The sequence below is a fragment of the Nicotiana sylvestris genome, chromosome 1, assembly GCF_000393655.2.
Source record: "Nicotiana sylvestris chromosome 1, ASM39365v2, whole genome shotgun sequence".
NCBI lineage: Eukaryota > Viridiplantae > Streptophyta > Magnoliopsida > Solanales > Solanaceae > Nicotiana > Nicotiana sylvestris.
The window spans coordinates 33,492,346-33,511,537 of NC_091057.1; positions in this window are offsets into that span (position 1 = coordinate 33,492,346).

Genomic DNA, 19,192 nt, shown 5'->3' on the forward strand with positions numbered 1-19,192 from the left:
ACTGCACACCGCAGTAGTGATACACTAATTATGATTATGAGGCCGAGGGCCTGAGATTGTACACCATGAGGTGGCTTGTTGATATGAGGCCGAGAGCCTATTGATTATGCCACGAGATGGCTTGATATTATGCTTGGTCTATAAGGGGCCCCTCTCGGAGTCTGTACACCCCCAGTGAGCGCGGGTACCCATTGTGATGTGAGATATAGCCCGAGAGGCTGGTGTTGTTCCATGATATTGCCCGAGGGGAGGATTCTATTGATATTGTGCCGGAGGGGCAGATTTTATGTGTTTATCTATTCTGGCTGCTTTCCATTTAATTGTTTAATTGTCAAAAACATGTTTTAAAGAAGTTTATTCTAAACTAAGGTGTCTTTATATGTTTTCACTGTTTCATTGCTTCTACTGGTTTTATACTGCTACTTTATAGCATATTGATGTGCTTTTACGTGATTTCTTATCACTCAGTCTTCATTTATTGTTATTACTCACTGAGTCAGAGTACTCACATTACTCCCTACACCTTGTGTATATTTAGATATTTCTGAACCCGGTAGCGGGTGTTGGTTGCTCAGAGGCAGAGTCATCGGAGTTTAGCAATGTAGTTGCCCGACGTTTGAAGCATTGTTGTTCTCCCTCTCAGTTTCATTAGACTGTATTTAGTAAATTTTTAAGACTTTCCATTGTATTTAGACCTTAGTAGATGCCCGTGATTTGTGACACCCTTATGTCGTGCTATATCTATCTCCGCACTTGTTCTATTTCGCTTAATTTTGGGATTTATTACTTATCAATGACTTAAATTGACTTATTAAAATTGTTAAAAATGAATTTGGGAATTGTGTCGGCTGGCCTTGTCTTCAGGAGAGGTGCCATCACGATCGGGTCTGGTTTGGGATCGTGATAAGTTGGTATCAGAGCCTAGGTTACATAGGTCCGCGAGTCATGAGCAGGTTTAGTAGAGTCTTATGGATCGGTACGTAGACGTCTGTACTTATCCTCGGGAGGCTGTAGAACCTTTAGGAAAAACTTTACATTCTTGAATTCTTATCGTGCGTCCTTGATTCAGCTTGAAGTGTAACTCTTTGAATTCCTTCCATGCATTCATATGTGCGCATGAGCGCTCGATATCGATTGTGCGTCGACGGCTTGTGATTCCTTGATCGAGAGGCGAGATGTGATCTCTGTGTGTTGATGTTAGGCCAGTCTGGAGGACTTGAGGTTGGATTTTGCCTATAGCTTGAGCTCTGATGCATTGATCGTGTGAGCATGTGCTTTTGGATCTATATGTCCGATAGTGCCCCTATTAGTGGGAGTGATGACTGGATAGCTACGTGACAGGTGTGATGTGACTGTGAGATGTATTCATATGAATTGAATGAGACAAGAAGGGTCTGCCTGAGGACATGAAGGACTAATTGGTGCTTTATTTCCATCTTGATTGATGTATAGCCCCAAGCAGAAGGATATAAGGAGATGTTAGTTTGAGGCGAGGCAGGTAGGAGATCTCCTGTGGATTGTTCTGAAGGTTGCATGATCCTTTATGTCGTTTTTTGGAAGATCTATGTTACAAGTGAAATATATGTGTTGCAATTTACATTTGGGTTGCTTAAGAGAGTGGGTTTAACTGTTACGAGAGTGAATGCGAGATTTGTAGAAGATTTAAAGTACTAGATGGTATGTGTTTCACGAGCTTATGAAGGGTTGAGTTTAATCTCACTATGGTATTATGGCAGTAATAGGGTATATGCATTATGAGTTATTGTGTGTGTTATGATCTATAGTTTCGAGCCAAGTGGGGGAGTATGCTATTGTTTAGTTGATTGCACGGTTAGGTGCTATGTTGGTTCCAGTTTGAGGCGTACGGGTGAATCTGTTATGGCTTACGGAGGTTGAGACCGAGGATGGCTCGAGTAAAGGAGGTTTCAATAAAGGTTATGTCATGCTTCATAGGTGTATGCGAATCACAGAATGTCTTGAGTGGTTATTGGTAAAAGATGTGCGGTGCATAGAGCAGGAAGTTGCTTGGTTACATTAAGGCGAGGTTACATTCTGCGTTGTCGGAATGCTAATGAGGCACATGTTGTTCGGTTCATTTGATCAGTCTAATTGAGGTTGGAGTAGAGTGGATGACTCACGATAATGATCCTAATGGGTTCAAGATTTTACATGTAATAATTGGACATTTTCAAGTGTATAATGTGACTAGAAACTGAGGTTTGCATTAGAAGCTGTCAAGACTTGTGTCATTTCTATATCAGTTATGGGATTCTATATATCCGTATTATGAAGGTAATGGCTTCGGATTCGCAGGAAGTCTCTTCAGGGTATGTATTTTGAATGTGGTGCTTTTGGGAATATTAAAGAGAGTATTAGTGGCTTATGAGCCTTAAACAATGTGGTTTTATGCTTGGGTCTCGTGTGGTGAGTCTGGGTTGAGGAATTGTGGTGTCATAGCAAGAAGGAGTATCAAGTTGAAGGTAAATCAGAAGGAAATTTGGATAGATGAGATAGCTTGGTAGTAGGCCGGATAGCATGGTAAGAATATGATTAGTTCTTTGGATGTTTATGAGGTATGAGTTTATACAAGTGATTCACGGCAATGCTCTTGGATTTTAGTGGCATGCGTAGCTTGGTTGAGTTAGAAGGATTCAGTCCTGACAGGGTTGGTTTTTGTGCAAAGGGGACTCAGAGAGTTCTTGATGATTCTTACCACGGTTTGGAGGTATATATTTTCTACCGGTAGGAGGAGCATGTGATGTATAGTGATTTTCTCCTAGATGGGATCAAATGGAAAGTTCTTGGCCAGTTGGGTACGTAACTGCTTATGGCTCGGAAGGGATATTAAGTTCTCATGTTTATCCTAGGATGGTATGGTATATGCGGTATGTTATGAAGGATTGAGATTTGCGTGTGTAAGGTTACAGTTTAGTTCTGAAAAGAAGGTCATAAAATTCTTAGGCAGCACGGGCAGCTTAAGATGTTTAGGGAAATGATATTGCTAATTGATGTGGCTCGATGAGGGTATACGTTTCAGAAAAGGGGCAATGTGATTGAGTTAATGATACTTCATTAGTATTGCAACATTCTTTTGTTGGATCGACGGCTGATATTCGAGTTTTCTTGGTGGCACAGAAGAATTTTTGGAGTACCTCTTGTGGGATGACTGGTGTTAGAGGTGTGTTGTGTATTCGGACGGCGGAATTGGGATCGGATATGGTGATTTGTGTGCTATATGGATTTGGAAAAGAAACTGAAGTTCTCATAGACAGTTTAGGTCGTGGTTGTGGACCGCGTATATCGGTCTTGTGTGGTAACTATGCGGAGTTTGGAGACCCGAGTGGATCCTTGTTGCTGGTATATTAGGTTTTGGAGGTGATATTTGGTATAGACTGGTTGTCTTTGTGTCGTGTTATTCTGGACTGTTGCGCTAAGGAAGCGGCGTTGGCAACGCCGGGGATGCTATGGATTAAGTGGCGAAGTTCGACGGATTATGTTCTCAGTAGGGTAGTTTCATTTTGAAGAACCAGCGGATGGCTGGGAAGGGTGGTCTTTCCTATTTGGCCTTCATGATGGATATCAGTGTAGAGACTCCTACCATTGATTTAGTTCCGGTGATGAGGGGTTTTCCGGATATGTATCCTGCTGTCGGGCATGTCGCCGGACATGGTTGTTGATTTCGGTATTGATTTGGTGTCGATCACTGTATAGTATGGCACCGGCGGAGTTAAAGGGATTGAAGGAACAACTTCAGGGATTCCTTAATAAGGGGTTCATTGGCAGGCCAATGTGGATGTGAGTTCTAACTTGAGTCAGCTTGGTTGACTCCGAGTTGTATTGTTGAGGATGTGTTGATCCAATTGTTATTGAGCTTATTAGTGATCTGGGGAGATTTATGAGTTACCTTTTCGTGTTGCGAGGCGTTGGGATTTGTTGGTTAGAGGCACTTGTGGTGCGGTTTTATTGGGGTCTCTCAGTGGAATTCGAGCGGGAGGAGTATTGAGTATTGCTCGGCGGATGGCGTATCGGTTGTGTCCTTTTGGGTTTGTGTAATGTTATGTCAATTGCTTCGCAGTTGCTATGATGATTTGCTTTGGTTCTAGATAGTGAATTGCGCGTGGTTGTCGATTTTGAGCATAGTGACTTGAGGTGTTTCATGTAGACCAATGTTTGGATAGGGTCGCGCATTGCAACGAAGTTATGTGTAGGTATGACCATTCGGGTTAGATTCGTGTGTTTTGTTTCTACAATGTGTGACGGGTTCTCAGCATTGTGTGTGGTGGTACTGGTGAGCTTGCGGTACAACTCTCTCAGTTGAGTCATTTTTCATGATTTGAGTACGTTCGAATTATTGTTTATTGGTGCGCGGGTTGCACGAGTTGTGACTTTAGATTGACTTGATGTGTCATGTCACCAGAGTAGTTGTGTTGGATTAGATGAGATCGTGGGGGATCTAAAATGAATACAAACGGATTCAGTTTCAGTATGTTGGAAGGATAATATCGATGTTCAGCTCAGAAATTTGCTAGGGTCCTTGCCAAAAGGGGTATGGCTTCATGAATGGTTGATTTGAGGAATGGTTATTGAATTTCTATGTGTTTCATTTATCATTGACAGTATATGAAAGTGTTGGAATGAGACTTTAGTTGATAAGAGGTTTACTATCGGTATTCGGTTGTTGTGTGCAGCTGTTGTGATTAGAAGTTATCGCTACAAGTGTTTGAGTTATGTGGTATATCATGTAATTGCACCCGAGGTTGCAGGTATGGGTTATTACAGTTTGTTCGGGCTTATTCGGTGTATCGATGTGAGATTCTAATCTTGTGAATGATTTCAGAAGTGGAAATGTAGTTCTAAGGTTTATGGGCTAGGTTGGATTGTGAAATTTTAGTTACATTGTGTTATTGGACCTATATTATATAGGGTGACGTGGGATCACCCCCGGGTATGTATATGGTAAGGTTATTTAGCGATTGGTTGGCTTTTGGAACAACTCTGGGCACGTTTGAGGACGAACGTATGTTTAAGTGGGGGAGGATGTAACGACCCGACCGATCGTCTTGAGCTTTTGCACTTCGCTCACCAGTCCTCGGGCATGACTAGCCCCGTGTGATGCATTATGACTTATGCAAATCGTTGATTTTGGTTTTCTGGGTAATCGGAATGAATTTGGAAGAACAGTTCTCAATTTGAAGCTTAAAATTTGAAAGGTTTGACCAAGATTTGACTTGTTAGTAGATGACCTCGGATTAGAATTTTTATGATTTGGTTAGCTCCATTAGGTTATTTGGGACTTATGAGCATGGTCGGAATATGTTTTGGAGATCCGCGGAAGGTTTAGGCTTGAATTGACGAAATTGAGAATTTGGCGTTTTCCGGTTGGTAAGTGAGATTTTGATATAGGGGTCGAAATGGAATTCCGGAAGTTGGAGTAGGTTAGTTGTGTCATTTGTGAAGTGTGTGCAAAATTTCAAGTCATTCGGATGAGGTTTGATAGACCTTTTGATCAAAAGCAGAATTTGGAAGTTTTTGGAATTCTTAGGCTTGAATCCGGTGCAAATTTGGTGTTTTAATGTTGTTTTGAGCATTCCGAAGGTCGGAACAAGTTTGAATGATGTTATGGGATATGTTGGCATGTTCGGTTGAGGCCCCGAGGGCATCGGGTGTGTATCGGGTGGTTAACGGATCAATTTTTGGACTTTGGACTTGGAAGATTTTCTAGTATTGTGTTGTAGAGAAATCCTTCTTCGCGTTCGCGAGTGGGTTTCGCGTTCGCGAAGGGTTAGTGAGAGAGGCAGTCAAGTTGTTCTTCGTGTTCGCAAGGTAGGTCCCACGTTCGCGAAGGTGTATGAGTTTTAGGTTACACGTTAGCGTATGGGATATCGCGTTTACATAGAATCGAGCTAGGAGCTGAGCTGGAGGACCTTTCTTCATCGCGTACGCGACTCTTGGGCCGCCTTCGCGTAGTTCTGTATCCAGTGTGTATCGCGCTCACGAGGCTAGTGCCACGAACGCGATGGTTATCCCGCATTCGCGAAAGAGGATGTCTGGGCAGAATGTATAAAAACCTATCTTCGCGAATTTTAGCCCAGGAACATGTATCATACGTGTAAAATCTGAGAAAGTCCCACATGAATATTCTACCATAACGGGCATTCAAGAATCGGTACATGAAATTTTAATGAATTTGAAAGAAATTGTATTAAGAAGTAATCTATATGGAACTTCTGACGCATCTATTTGTGTCAAGGGTCCTGGATCTGTAACTGCTCAAGATATCATCTTGCCGCCTTATGTAGAAATTGTTGATAATACACAACATATAGCCAGTTTAATGGAACCAATTTATTTTTGTATTGGATTACAAATAGAGAGAAATCGTGGATATCTTATAGAAACGCCACATAACTTTCAAGATGGAAGTTATCCTATAGATGTTGTATTCATGCATGTTCGAAATGCGAATCATAGTATTCATTCATATGGGAATGGGAATGAAATACAAGAGATACTTTTTCTCGAAATATGGACAAACGAAAGTTTAACTCACGAAAGAAGCACTCCAAAACGGAACTTTTTCTCACCATTTTTGAACGGTTTTGAAGCTTTTTAAGAGGATTTGAAGAGGGATTCAAAGGATAACACTTGGAGGTAAGATTTTTGAACTCAATACTCGATTCTATATTGATTCTTACTTGTTTAAACATGAAATATGTGGAAATTAAAGCCTAAAATTGGGGAATTAGGGCTTGAATTTGGAGAGTTTAAATTGAAAATTTGATGGGACATTTGAGGTCCGATTTTGATGTTCTTGGTATGTATAGACTCGTAAGAGGATCAGGATTCTATTGATGTGACTCTTATCGAATTCCGAGACGTGGGCCCGAGGGTCGGATTTGAGCAAATTTCGAGATTTTTGATGTAAATTGGATATTTTCAAGTGGGCTTTGTTCCCTTAGCATATTTTAATGGTTATGTACTGATTTTGGTTAGATTTGGAGCATCCAGAGGTCGATTCGAGAGGGTAAAGGCATCGCGGGATAGAGTTTGGACTGGATTGAGGTGAGTAATGATTGTAAATGTTGTCCTGAGGGTATGAAACCCTGGATTACACATCGTTGTGCTATATTAAGGTGACACACACGCTAGATGACAAGCGTGAGGTCGTGCACCGTTGGTGATTGTGACTTAGTCCATCCCGAATGACTGTTTGACCGCGTATTTGATTGAAAACTGTTTGCTATCATCATGTTTTGGGCTAAATGCCATATTTGGGCCTCGTGCCAACTATTTGGACCCTTAGGAGATTTTTACTACTATTTCCTCACTGTTTTGACGTTATACTTGTGCTCAGTCATGCTTTATTCTACTGTTTCCATAACTCATCCATGTTTACTCTGTTTTAACACATTAAATGATATTTTAAATAATATTTTGGGTTGGGCATCATGTTTTACTGTTGCTCGAGTGGCTTATGAGATTCTAATTGAGTAAGGTTGAGGGCCTGTATTGTAAGGATATTTTGGGTCGGGCTGCACGCCGCAGTAGTGATATACTGATTATGATTATAAGGCCGAGGGCCTGAGATTGTACGCCATAAGGTGGCTTGTTGATATGAGGCTGAGAGCCTATTGATTATGCCACGAGATGGCTTGATATTTCACTTGGGTTGTAAGGGGCCCCTCTCAGAGTCTGTGCACCCCCAGTGAGCGCGGGTACCCATTGTGATATGAGATATAGCCCAAAGGGCTGGTGTTGTTCCATGATATTGCCCGAGGGGTGGTATCTATTAATATTGTGCCCGAGGGTCGAATTTTATGTGTTTATTCGTTCTGGCTGCTTTCCATTTAATTGTTTAATTGTCAAAAAAGTGTTTTAAAGAAGTTTATTCTGAACTAAGGTGTCTTTATATGTTTTCACTGTTTCATTGCTTTTACTAGTTTTATACTGCTACTTTATAGCATGTTGATGTGCTTTTACGTGATTTCTTATCGTCCAGTCTTCATTTATTGTTATTACTCACTAAGTAGGAGTACTAACATTACTCCCTGCACCTTGTGTGCAGATTCAAGTATTTCTAAATCCGGTAGCGGGTGTTGGTTGCTCAGAGGCAGAGTCATCGGAGTTTAGCAAGGTAGCTGCCCGACGTTCGCAGCACTGCTTTTCTCCCTCTCAATTTTATTAGACTATATTTAGTATATTTTTCATACTTTCCGTTGTATTTAAACCTTAGTATTGACTTATTAAAATTGTTAAAAATAAATTTGGGAATTGTGTCGGCCGGCCTTGTCTTCACGAGAGGCGCCATTACGATCGGGTCCGGTTTGGAGTCAGTGACAAAGGTACACCAAAACGAATGGTCGATCACTACAAACTAAACATCAAACAAAAGATGATACAAACAATTATCCACAAACTACTCACCAAACCCAGTCTAGAGCCACAAAAGATCTGCTTTTTAACTCCAAAATAAAATTAAAAAAAAAACAAAATATACTCTATAGACAGTCAAACCCAAGTAATTGGCAAAGAGGACCAACGAATTGTCACGATTTGGGTAAAGCTAAGCAGTGAAATAAACTATATATCTACATCCTAAATATAAAGCACAAATGTGTGTCCAGCAATAATATTGGTTAAACTAAAATGAACAAACTTAAAAGAATTAAAATACAAAAAGAAAAGAGAGAACTGATGTGATGACCCACATCTGCGTTCCGAGGCCTTAAAAACCTCTTTTAGCATCACATCGATTTGTGTGCGCAGTCCGAGCGCGCAGCTAGAAAGCCTAAATGTAAAAATCTGTGAAAATGATAAATTTTGACTATAAAATGAATTAATTTGACTTCGGTAAACATTTTGGGTAAATGGACCCAGACTCGTGATTTGGCAGTCCCGGAGGGTCCGTATGAAAATATGGGACTTGGGCGTATGCCCGGAATGAAATTCTAAGGTCCCAAGCCCGAGAAATGAATTTTTTAAAGAAAATTATTTTCTGTAATTATTTAAAGGATTACCGTATTTTGGTTTCGGTGCCCGGTACAGGTCTTATATGTGATTTAAGATAATTCAATGAAGTTTGGTAAGAAACGGAATCTGTTTGATGTGATTTGAACCTTAAATGCAAAATTTCATGTTTAAAGAAGTTTTGGAAAATTTTATTGATTTTGAGGTCTAATTCATAGTTGTTGATGTTATTTTAGTGATTTGAATGCACGAGCGAGTCTATATGATATTTTTAGGGTGGTGTGCATGTTTGGTTTGGAGCCCCGAGGGCTTGGGTGAGTTTTGGATAGGCCGCAGGGTGAAATTTTGGACTTAAGGAATTGCAAGCCTGCAGGCTTCGCATTTTCCAACCTCACTTCGCAATTCCCAGTTCACATTTCCCAACCTCCCTTTGCAATTCCCAGTTCGCAATTCCCAACCTCCCTTCGCAATTCCCAGTTCGCATTTCCCAACCGTCATTCGCAATTCCAGTTCGCATTTCCCAACCGTCATTCGCAATTCCCAGTTCGCATTTTCCAACTTCCCTTCGCAATTCCCAAGCCAGCGAGATCGGGGTTCGCAATTGCGAACCCCTGTTCGCAATTCCCATACATGCGACCTGCAACTTTATACTAGGAGATTTTAAACCCATTTTTCATATTCTCTCAAAACATAAACACACTAGGGCGATTTTTCAAAGGCGTCTTCTTCTCCAAATCAATTATAAGTTATTTTTAACTAGTTTTCTTCAATCACTAACATCTTTTAACATGATTTCAACTTAAAATCAATGATTTTCATGGGGGAAATTGGGTGTTTTGGGTAGAACCTAGGTTTTTCAAAAATTGGGGATTTGGACCTCGATTTGAGGTCCGATTTCAAAACAAATTATATATTTGGGTTTGTGGGGGAATGGATAATCGGGTTTTGGTTGAACCTCGGGTTTTGACCATGTGGGCCCGGGGGCGATTTTTGACTTTTTGGGCAAAACTTTGGAAAACTCATTTTCAAGAATTGGGGTTGATTCATTTAGCGTTTATTGATGTAATTAAGTAACTTGTGGATAGATACGAGCGAATTGGTGGTGGAATCAAGGAGTAAAGCTATAATTGAAACACAATTGTCTTCGTGGTATCGAGGTAAGTGTTTGGTCTAACCTTATCTTGACGGATTAGGAGTTGTGTCCTATTTGCTATTTGTTCTTCTTGAGTACGACATATAGGAATGTAACGAGTATCTATACGTTAGCATGACCGTGAGTCTTATATTGTGATTTTTATGACTTCGTTGTATTATTCATGCCTTGGTGAAGGTTTCTATTATTGTGTAAAGTTTGTGGAAAGAATTGTGACCTATGAACATTGAGGAGCGTTGGCTCAAGTTGTATAACGAATTGTGAAATTATAAGTGATAATTGAACCTCTAGAGCATTGGCTCGAGTTGTGAAGTGAATTGTGAAGTAAAAATGAGAAAGAGGGGAGATCATTATGTTGCCCCTTTGCCGGGCTATTGTTGAGTTGTGGTTCCCTTGCATTGTGTTCTTAATTGATATTACAGATGCTTAGGTTGATGATTCTTTGTGTTGGGTAAGGGTTATGGTTATTCTCGGGGAACAAGTTTGATTATAGCTGAGGTAGTTAGATGTTGGGACAAGTTTGATTATAGCTGAGGAAGTTAGATGTTGGAACAAGTTTGGTTATAGTTGAGGTAGTTAGATGTTGTAACAAGTTTGATTATAGCTGGGGCAGTCAGTTGTTGGAACAAGTTTGGTTATAGTTATTTCTCCCTTGTCGGGACGTAATTACTTATGCTGTCAAATCCCTTGCCGAGATAGTGTAGACGATATTGATCCCTTGTCGGGACTCTCGTTATAATTGTAAATATTATATGTGGATCGGGTTGCATGCCGCAACAATGTTGTATGTGGATCGGGTTACAAGCCGCAACAATATTATATGTGGATCGGGTTGCACGTCGCAACAATATTATATGTGGATCGGGTTTCATGCCGCAACAATGATAAATGATATGGATCGGGTTGCACGCCGCAACAGTGTCGTTATATATTGGGATCGGGTTGCGCGCTGCAACAATTATTGATAAAAGTGTGTTTGGTTTGGATATTAGTTTCTTTTGTTTTGCTGTGAATTCTAAATTGCCCTTAGACTGTTACTCTGGATTTACTGTTAATACTGGTATACCCCCGCAACATGTTTCCCCCTCCCACCTTTACTTGCTTATTCCCGCTTTACTTTCTGCTGTATATTATATAACTGCATAGGTTTATTTAGTAGTCTGGTCCTAACCTCGTCACTACTTCGCTGGGGTTAGGCTAGCCACTTACTAGCACATGGGGTCGGTTGTGCTGATACTACACTCTACACTCTTTTGTGCAGACCCCAGTGTTGTAGACTTCAGACCACATTGGAATTGTTGATTCTGGTTCATCAAGCGGCCCGAGGTAGTCCTGCAGGCGTCTGTAGGCCCTGATGTCTCCCTCTATCCCTATTTCCTATTTTATTTCCCTTTTATTCAGAAACAGTGTACTGTTATTTCTTCAGACTTTGTATGTAGCAATCTTAGACCGTCAATGACGTTGTGACACCAAGTTTTGGGTGGTCAACGCTTAAGTATTTGTAATAGATACATATTTCAAATATTTTATTGTTGTCTTCCATTTAAATTTGGATTTCCGTTGTTATCATGTTATCGCATTATATTTGTTAAAAAGAAATAATTGGGTAAAGAAGTAAGTAGTTAAAGGATTGGCTTGCCTAGCTCACATTAGTAGGCGCCATCATGACTCCCAAGGGTGGGAAATCCGGGTCGTGACAAGTTGGTATCAGAGCTCTAGGTTACATGGGTCTCGCAATTCACAAACAAGCTTATTAGAATCTGAGGGATCGGTACGAAGATGTTTGTATTTATCTTCCAGAGGCAATAGAGTTAGGAAAGACTTCACATCTATTCTTTCCTGTCGTGCGATTTAGATCTCTCAATGCTAAATTGAAACCTCTACTCTTGTCCTTTCGCGAATGGTGAGGTCACGCACCGCTTCTTCAGCCGAATAGCAGCACAGACTGGTGATAGATCAGCTATGTTTCCGAAGGCTTTGTGGAGGTTGGATAGGTTTCACCAAGCTCTTCACTACTATTTTTAGCGGTGCATCTTTTGAGGATCCCCAAGATTATCAAGACAACTGTCATGAGGTTCTTAGGAACATGGGGATCGTGGAGACCAATGGGGTCGATTTTGCTACTTTTCGCTTGTCTGGATCCGCCAAGACTTGTTGGAGAGATTATTGTTTGGATAGACCAGTTAGGTCATCAGTTTTGACTTGAGAACAATTCACGCAGCTATTTCTAGAGAGGTTTCTCCCCATCACAAAGAGAGAGAGTGAGGAGGTTCATTGGAGGACTCGTCTAGCCCGCTCAGTAATCTAGAGGTATAGGTATTAGAGGTAAAGGTAGAGATGCTAGAGGTGGAGGTAGAGGTATTAGAGGTGGAGGAGCAGGTACTATTCTGGTTTGTGGTAGAGAAGCTTCGATTTTATTTTGCGCCGTATCTGGTCATGCCTAGTGATTCTTTGAGTGCCCATGTTTATATGTCTGCACCGATGGGTGATTCTATTGTGGTGGATCATGTCCATTGTTCATGTATAGTGCTGACTGGAGGTCTTGAGACTCGTGTAGATTTGCTTCTTCTGTACATGGTTGATTTCGATGTCATATTAGGGATGGACTAGTTATCACCGTACCACACTATCTTGGACTGTTATGCCAAGACTTTTACCTTAGCCTTACCGGGTTTTCCTTGTTTAGAGTGGAGAGGGACTACTAGTCATTCTACCTGTAGTGTTATCTCTTATGTGAAGGTTCGGCGTATGGTCGAGAAGGGGTATTTGGCCTATTTGGCATATGTTCGTGATTCTAGTGCTGAGGTTCCTTCTATTGATTCTGTGCCCGTTGTTCGTGAGTTTCCTGAGGTATTTCCTTCAGACCTGCCGGGTATGCCACCCGACAGGGATATTAACTTTTGCATTGATTTGGCTCTAGGCACTCAGCCCATTTCTATTCTACCGTATCGTATGGCCCCGCCTGAGTTGAAAAAGTTGAAGGAGCAGTTGCAAGACTTGCTTGAGAAGGGTTTCATTAGGCTGAGTGTTTCGCCTTAGGGTGCGCCAGTATTTTTGTAAAGAAGAAGGACGGATCGATGAGGATGTGTATTGATTATCGGCAATTGAACAAGGTTACAATCAAGAATAAGTATCTGTTGTAGAGGATTGATGATTTGTTTGATCAGCTTTAGGGTGCCAAGGTATTTTCGAAGAATGACTTGAGGTCTGGTGACCATCAGTTGAGGATTAGGGCATCCGATGTCCCTAAGACAGCTTTCCGCACTCGGTACGGGCATTATGAGTTCTCGGTTATGTCATTCGGGTTGACAAATGCCCCCACAACTTTTATGGATTTGATGAACCAAGTGTTCATGCCTTATTTGGATTCGTTCGTGATAGTATTCATTGATGATATTTTGATCTATTCCCGCAGCCGGGAGGAGCACGAGCAGCATCTTAGGGTGGTTCTTCAGACCTTGAGGGATAGCCAGTTATATGCTAAGTTATCTAAGTGTGAGTTATGGTTGAGTCCAGTTGCATTCCTGGGTCATATTGTATCGGCAGAGGGTATTCAAGTTGATCCGAAGAAGATTGAGGCAGTCAAGAACTGGCCTAGACCAGCATCAGCTACAGAGATTCGAAGTTTTTTGGGATTGGTAGGCTACTATCATCGGTTCGTGGAGGTTCTCATCTATCGCAGCCCCGATGGCCAGGTTGACCTAGGAGGGTGCCCAGTTCAGATGGTCGGACGAGTGTGAGGCGAGCTTCCAGAAGCTCAAGACAGCTCTGACTACGACACCGGTGTTGGTTTTGCCCGCAGGTTCAGGGCCTTATATAGTTTATTGTGATGCACCTCGTATTGGACTCGACGTAGTATTGATGCAGGATGGTAAGGTCATTGCCTATGCTTCGCGACAGTTGAAGATTCATGAGAAAAACTATCCTATTCATGATTTGGAGTTGGCAGCCATTGTCCACGCGTTGAAGATTTAGAGACACTATCTATATGGCGTGGCATGTGAGGTGTTCACGAATCACAAGAGTCTGCAGTACTTGTTCAAGAAAAATGAGTTGAATTTGAGGTAGAGAAGGTGGTTGGAGTTGTTGAAAAACTATGATATCACCATCTTATATCATCCGGGAAAGGCCAATGTGGTGGCCGATGCTTTGAGTAGGAAGTCAGCCAGTATAGGCAGTCTTGTTTATATTCCGGTCAGTGAGAGTCCACTTTCTTTGGATGTTCAGGCTTTGGCCAATCAGTTCGTGAGTTTGGATGTTTCTGAACCCAGTCAGGTGTTAGCTTGCACGGTCGCTCGTTCTTCTTTATTGGAGCTATCCGTGATCGGTAGTATGATGATCCCCATTTGTGTGTCGTAAGTGACACGGTGCAGCACGGAGGTGCCAAGCAGGTTACCTTAGGTGATGATGGAGTTATGAGATTGCATGGTCGAGTTTGTGTGCCTGGTGTGGATGGGCTTCGAGAGTTGATTTTAGAGGAGGCCCATAGTTCCCGATACTCTATTCGTCCGGGCGCCGCTAAGATATATCAGGATTTGCGGCAGTATTATTGGTGGCGGAGAATGAAGAAGGATATCGTTGCATATGTGGCTCGGTGTTTGAATTGTCAGTAAGTTAAGTACAAGCATTAGAGGCCCGGTGGTTCATTTCAGAAGATTGAGATTTCTGAGTGGAAGTGGGAGCGTATCACTATGGACTTTGTTGTTAGTCTCCCACAGACTCAGAGGAAGTTCGATGCAGTGTGGGTTATTGTTGATAGGCTGACCAAGTCAGCGCATTTCATTCCTGTGGTAGTCTCCTATTTTTCTAAGAGGTTAGCTGAGATCTATATCCGGGAGATTGTTCGCCTTCATGGTGTGCCCGAGTCTATCATTTCAGATCGAGGTACGCAGTTTACCTCCCATTTCTGGAGAGCAGTTCAGCGAGAATTGGGCACACGGGTTGAGTTGAGCACAGTGTTTCATCCTCAGACGGACGGGCAGTCCGAGCGGACTATTCAGATTTTGGAGGATATGCTCCGAGCTTGTGTCATTGATTTTGGAGGCTCGTGGGATTAGTTTTTGCCTTTAGCAGAGTTTGCTACAACAACAGCTACCAGTCGAGCATCCAGATGGTGCCTTATGAGGCTTTATATTGTAGGCGGTGTTTGTATCCGGTTGGATGGTTTGAGTCGGGAGAGGCTCGATTATTGGGTACGGATCTGGTTCAGGATGCCTTGGACAATGTCAGGATCATTTAGGATAGGCTTCGTACAGCTCAGTCTAGGCAAAAGAGTTATGCCGACTGCAAGGTTCGTGATTTGGCATTCATGGTCGATGAGCGGATATTGCTTCGAGTGTCGCCTATGAAGGGAGTGATGACATTTGGAAAGAAGGGCAAGCTTAGCCCTAGGTTCATTGGCCCGTTTGAGATTCTTGGTCGAGTGAGAGAGGTGTCTTATAGACTTGCGTTTCCGCCAAGCTTATAAGTCGTGCATCCAGTGTTTCATGTGTCCATGCTTCGGAAATATCACGGCGATCCATCCCACGTGATAGATTTCAACACTGTCCAGTTGGACGAGGACTTGTCTTATGAGGAGGACCTGGTAGCTATTCTAGACCGGCAGTTTCGTCAGTTGAGATCAAAGATCTTTCCTTCGGTTCGTGTTCAGTGGAGAGGTCAATCCGCTGAGGCATCGACCTGAGAGTCTGAGTCTGATATGCGGAGCTGTTACCCCATCTTTTCCCCGACTCAAGTACTTCCTTCTTCTTTCCGTTCGAGGACGAACGGTTGTTTTAGAGGTGGAGGATGTGATGACCACTTGTTTTAAAAATGAATTCTACGTTCTGAGGCCTTAAAAACCTCTTTTAGCATCACCTCGATTTGCGTGCACAGTCCGGATGCGTAACCGGAAAGCCTAAATGTGAAAAACTGTGAAAAATAAAAAAATTTAACTATAAAATGAATTAATTTAACTTCGGTCAACATTTTGGGTAAATAGTCCCGGAGGATCCGTAGGAAAATATGGGACTTGGGCGTATGCCCGGAATCGAATTCCAAGGTCCCAAGCCCGAGAAATGAATTTTTTAAAGAAAATTGTTTACTGAAATTATTTAAAGGATTTGGAAATGAATTTTGATTATAACATGTTGGTATCGGGCCCGCATTTTGGTTCCGGTGCCCGGTACAGGTCTTATATGTGATTAAGATAATTCTGTGAAGTTTGGTAAGAAACGGAATCCGTTTGACGTGATTCAGACCTTAAATGCAAAATTTGATGTTTAAAGAAGTTTTGGGAAATGTTTTTATTGATTTTGAGATTTAATTCATAGTTGTTGACGTTATTTTAGTGGTTTGAATGCACGAGCGAGTCTGTATGATGTTTTTAGGGTGGTGTGCATGTTTGGTTTGGAGCCCCAAGGGCTCGGGTGAGTTTTGGATAGGCCGTGGGGTGAAATTTTGGACCTAAGGAATTGCAGGCCTGCAGGCTTCACATTTCCCAACCTCCCTTCACAATTCCAAGTTCACATTTCCCAACCTCCCTTTGCAATTCCCAGTTCGCATTTCCCAACTTCCCTTCGCAATTCCCAAGCCAGCAGAGGTCGGGGTTCGCAATTACGAGCCCCTGTTCGCAATTCTCATACCTGCGACCTGCAACTTTATACTTAGATGATTTTAAACCTATTTTTCATGTTCTCTCAAAACATAAACACACTAGGGCGATTTTCAAAGGTTTCTTCTTCTCCAAATCAATTGTAAGTCATTTTTAACTAGTTTTCTTCAATCATTAACATCTTTTAACATGATTTCAACTTAAAATCAATGATTTTCATGAAGGAAATTGGGTGTTTTGGGTAGAACCTAGGTTTTTCAAAAATTGGGGATTTGGACCTCGATTTGAGGTCTGATTTCAAAACAAATTATATATTTGGGTTCGTGGGGGAATGGGTAATCGAGTTTTGGTTCGAACCTCGAGTTTTGACCATGTGGGCCCGGGGGCGATTTTTGACTTTTTGGGCAAAACTTTGGAAAACTCATTTTCATGAATTGGGGTTGATTCATTCAGAATTTATTGATGTAATTAAGTAACTTGTGGCTAGATACAAGTGAATTGGTGGTGGAATCAAGGAGTAAAGCTATAATTGAAATGCAAATTGTGTTCGTGGCATCGAGGTAAGTGTTTGGTCTAACCTTAGCTTGAGGGATTAGGAGTTGTGTCCTATTTTCTATTTGTTTCTTGTTGAGTACAACGAGTATCTATATGTTGGTGTCAAGCATGACCGTGAGTCTTATATTGTGATTTTCATGACTTCGTTGTATTATTCATGCCTTAGTGAAGGTTTCTATTGTTGTGAAAAGTTTGTGGAAAGAATTGTGACCTATGAACATTGAGAAGCGTTGGCTCAAGTTGTATAACGAATTGTGAAAGTATAAGTGATAATTGAACCTCTAGAGCATTAGCTCGAGTTGTGAAGTGAATTGTGAAGTAAAAATGAGAAAGAGGGGAGATCATTATGTTTCCCTTTTGCCGGGCTATTGTTGAGTTGTGGTTCCCTTGCATTGTGTTCTTAATTGGTATTACGGATGCTTAGGTTGATGATTCTTTGTGTTGGGTAAGGGTTATGGTTATTCTCGGGGAACAAGTTTGATTATAGCCGAGGTATTTAGATGTTGGGACAAGTTTGATTATAGCTGAGGAAGTTAGATGTTGGAACAAGTTTGGTTATAGCTGAGGTAGTTAGATGTTGTAACAAGTTTGATTATAGCTGAGGCGGTCAGATGTTGGAACAAGTTTGGTTATAGTTGTTTCTCCCTTGCCGGGACGTAATTACTTATGCTGTCGAATCCCTTGCCGGGATAGTGTAGACCGTATTGATCCCTTGTCGGGACTCTCATTATAATTGTAAATATTATATGTGGATCGGGTTGCACACCGCAACAATGTTGTATGTGGATCGGGTTGCAAGCCGCAACAATATTATATGTGGATCGGGTTGCACGCCGCAATAATATTATATGTGGATCTGGTTTCATGCCGCAACAATGATAAATGATATGGATCGGATTGCACACCGCAACAGTGTCATTATATATTGGGATCGGGTTGCGCGCCACAACAATTATTGATACAAGTGTGTTTGGTTTGGATATTAGTTTCTTTTGTTTTGCTGTGAATTCTAAACTACCCTTAGACTGTTACTCTAGATTTACTGTTAATACTGGTATACCCCCGCAGCATGTTTCCCCCTCCCACCTTTACTTGCTTTTTACTGTCACACCTCCTTTTTGCGCGCTCCGCCCCGAAGGGTTAAATGCGCGAGGGGAGTTTTTCCAATTTAAGTGACAATATTTGAAATGGGATTATTTATTTAATTCAGAGTCGCCACTTGGGAAAGGTTTGGCTTTTGGTGTCCCAAGTCACCGGTTTATCTTGAATCCCAAATCGAGGAAATTTTCGACTTTTCCAAATGAAGTCTGCGAACCAGAAATTCTAAGTAAGGAATTCTGTTGACCCGAGGGAAGGTGTTAGGCACCCTCGAATCCCGTGGTTCTAGCACGGTCGCTTAAATTGTTATAATGGCTAAATATCTGATTTAAATGCATGTTATGACTTACGTGCTTTTATTAAGTTTAAACCGCTTTTATTATTATTATTTTTTATTTTTTATAGAATTGCAACGTCGTGGAAATGCATCTCGAACCACGTCACAATCAATGCACCCGTGGTCGTCGACACATCTTGACTCCGTTGAGATTTGGATTTGGGTCACATCAATGTGCACCCGAGTTTAAGACTGTTATTTAATTAAACCGTGCCTAAAGAGTCTAACGTGTTATAATTCTTGGGGAAGGCCATGAAATTCACTAACTGGCCTGTCCCGAATTCTAAGTATTTGTTATGGCTAGTTATTGAGGGCCCCGTAATTTGCATTTTTCATTTAGCGAGGCTCGTCTCTATTTTAGAAAGGATATCCTAAAGTGGCTACATTTCTAATGCGTTTGTCTCTAAAACTAGAAGAAAAAAGGTACATGCTAATTTAATTATATGTTTGGGCCCAATCCGGATTCTTATCAATTTCTGATCAATTATTT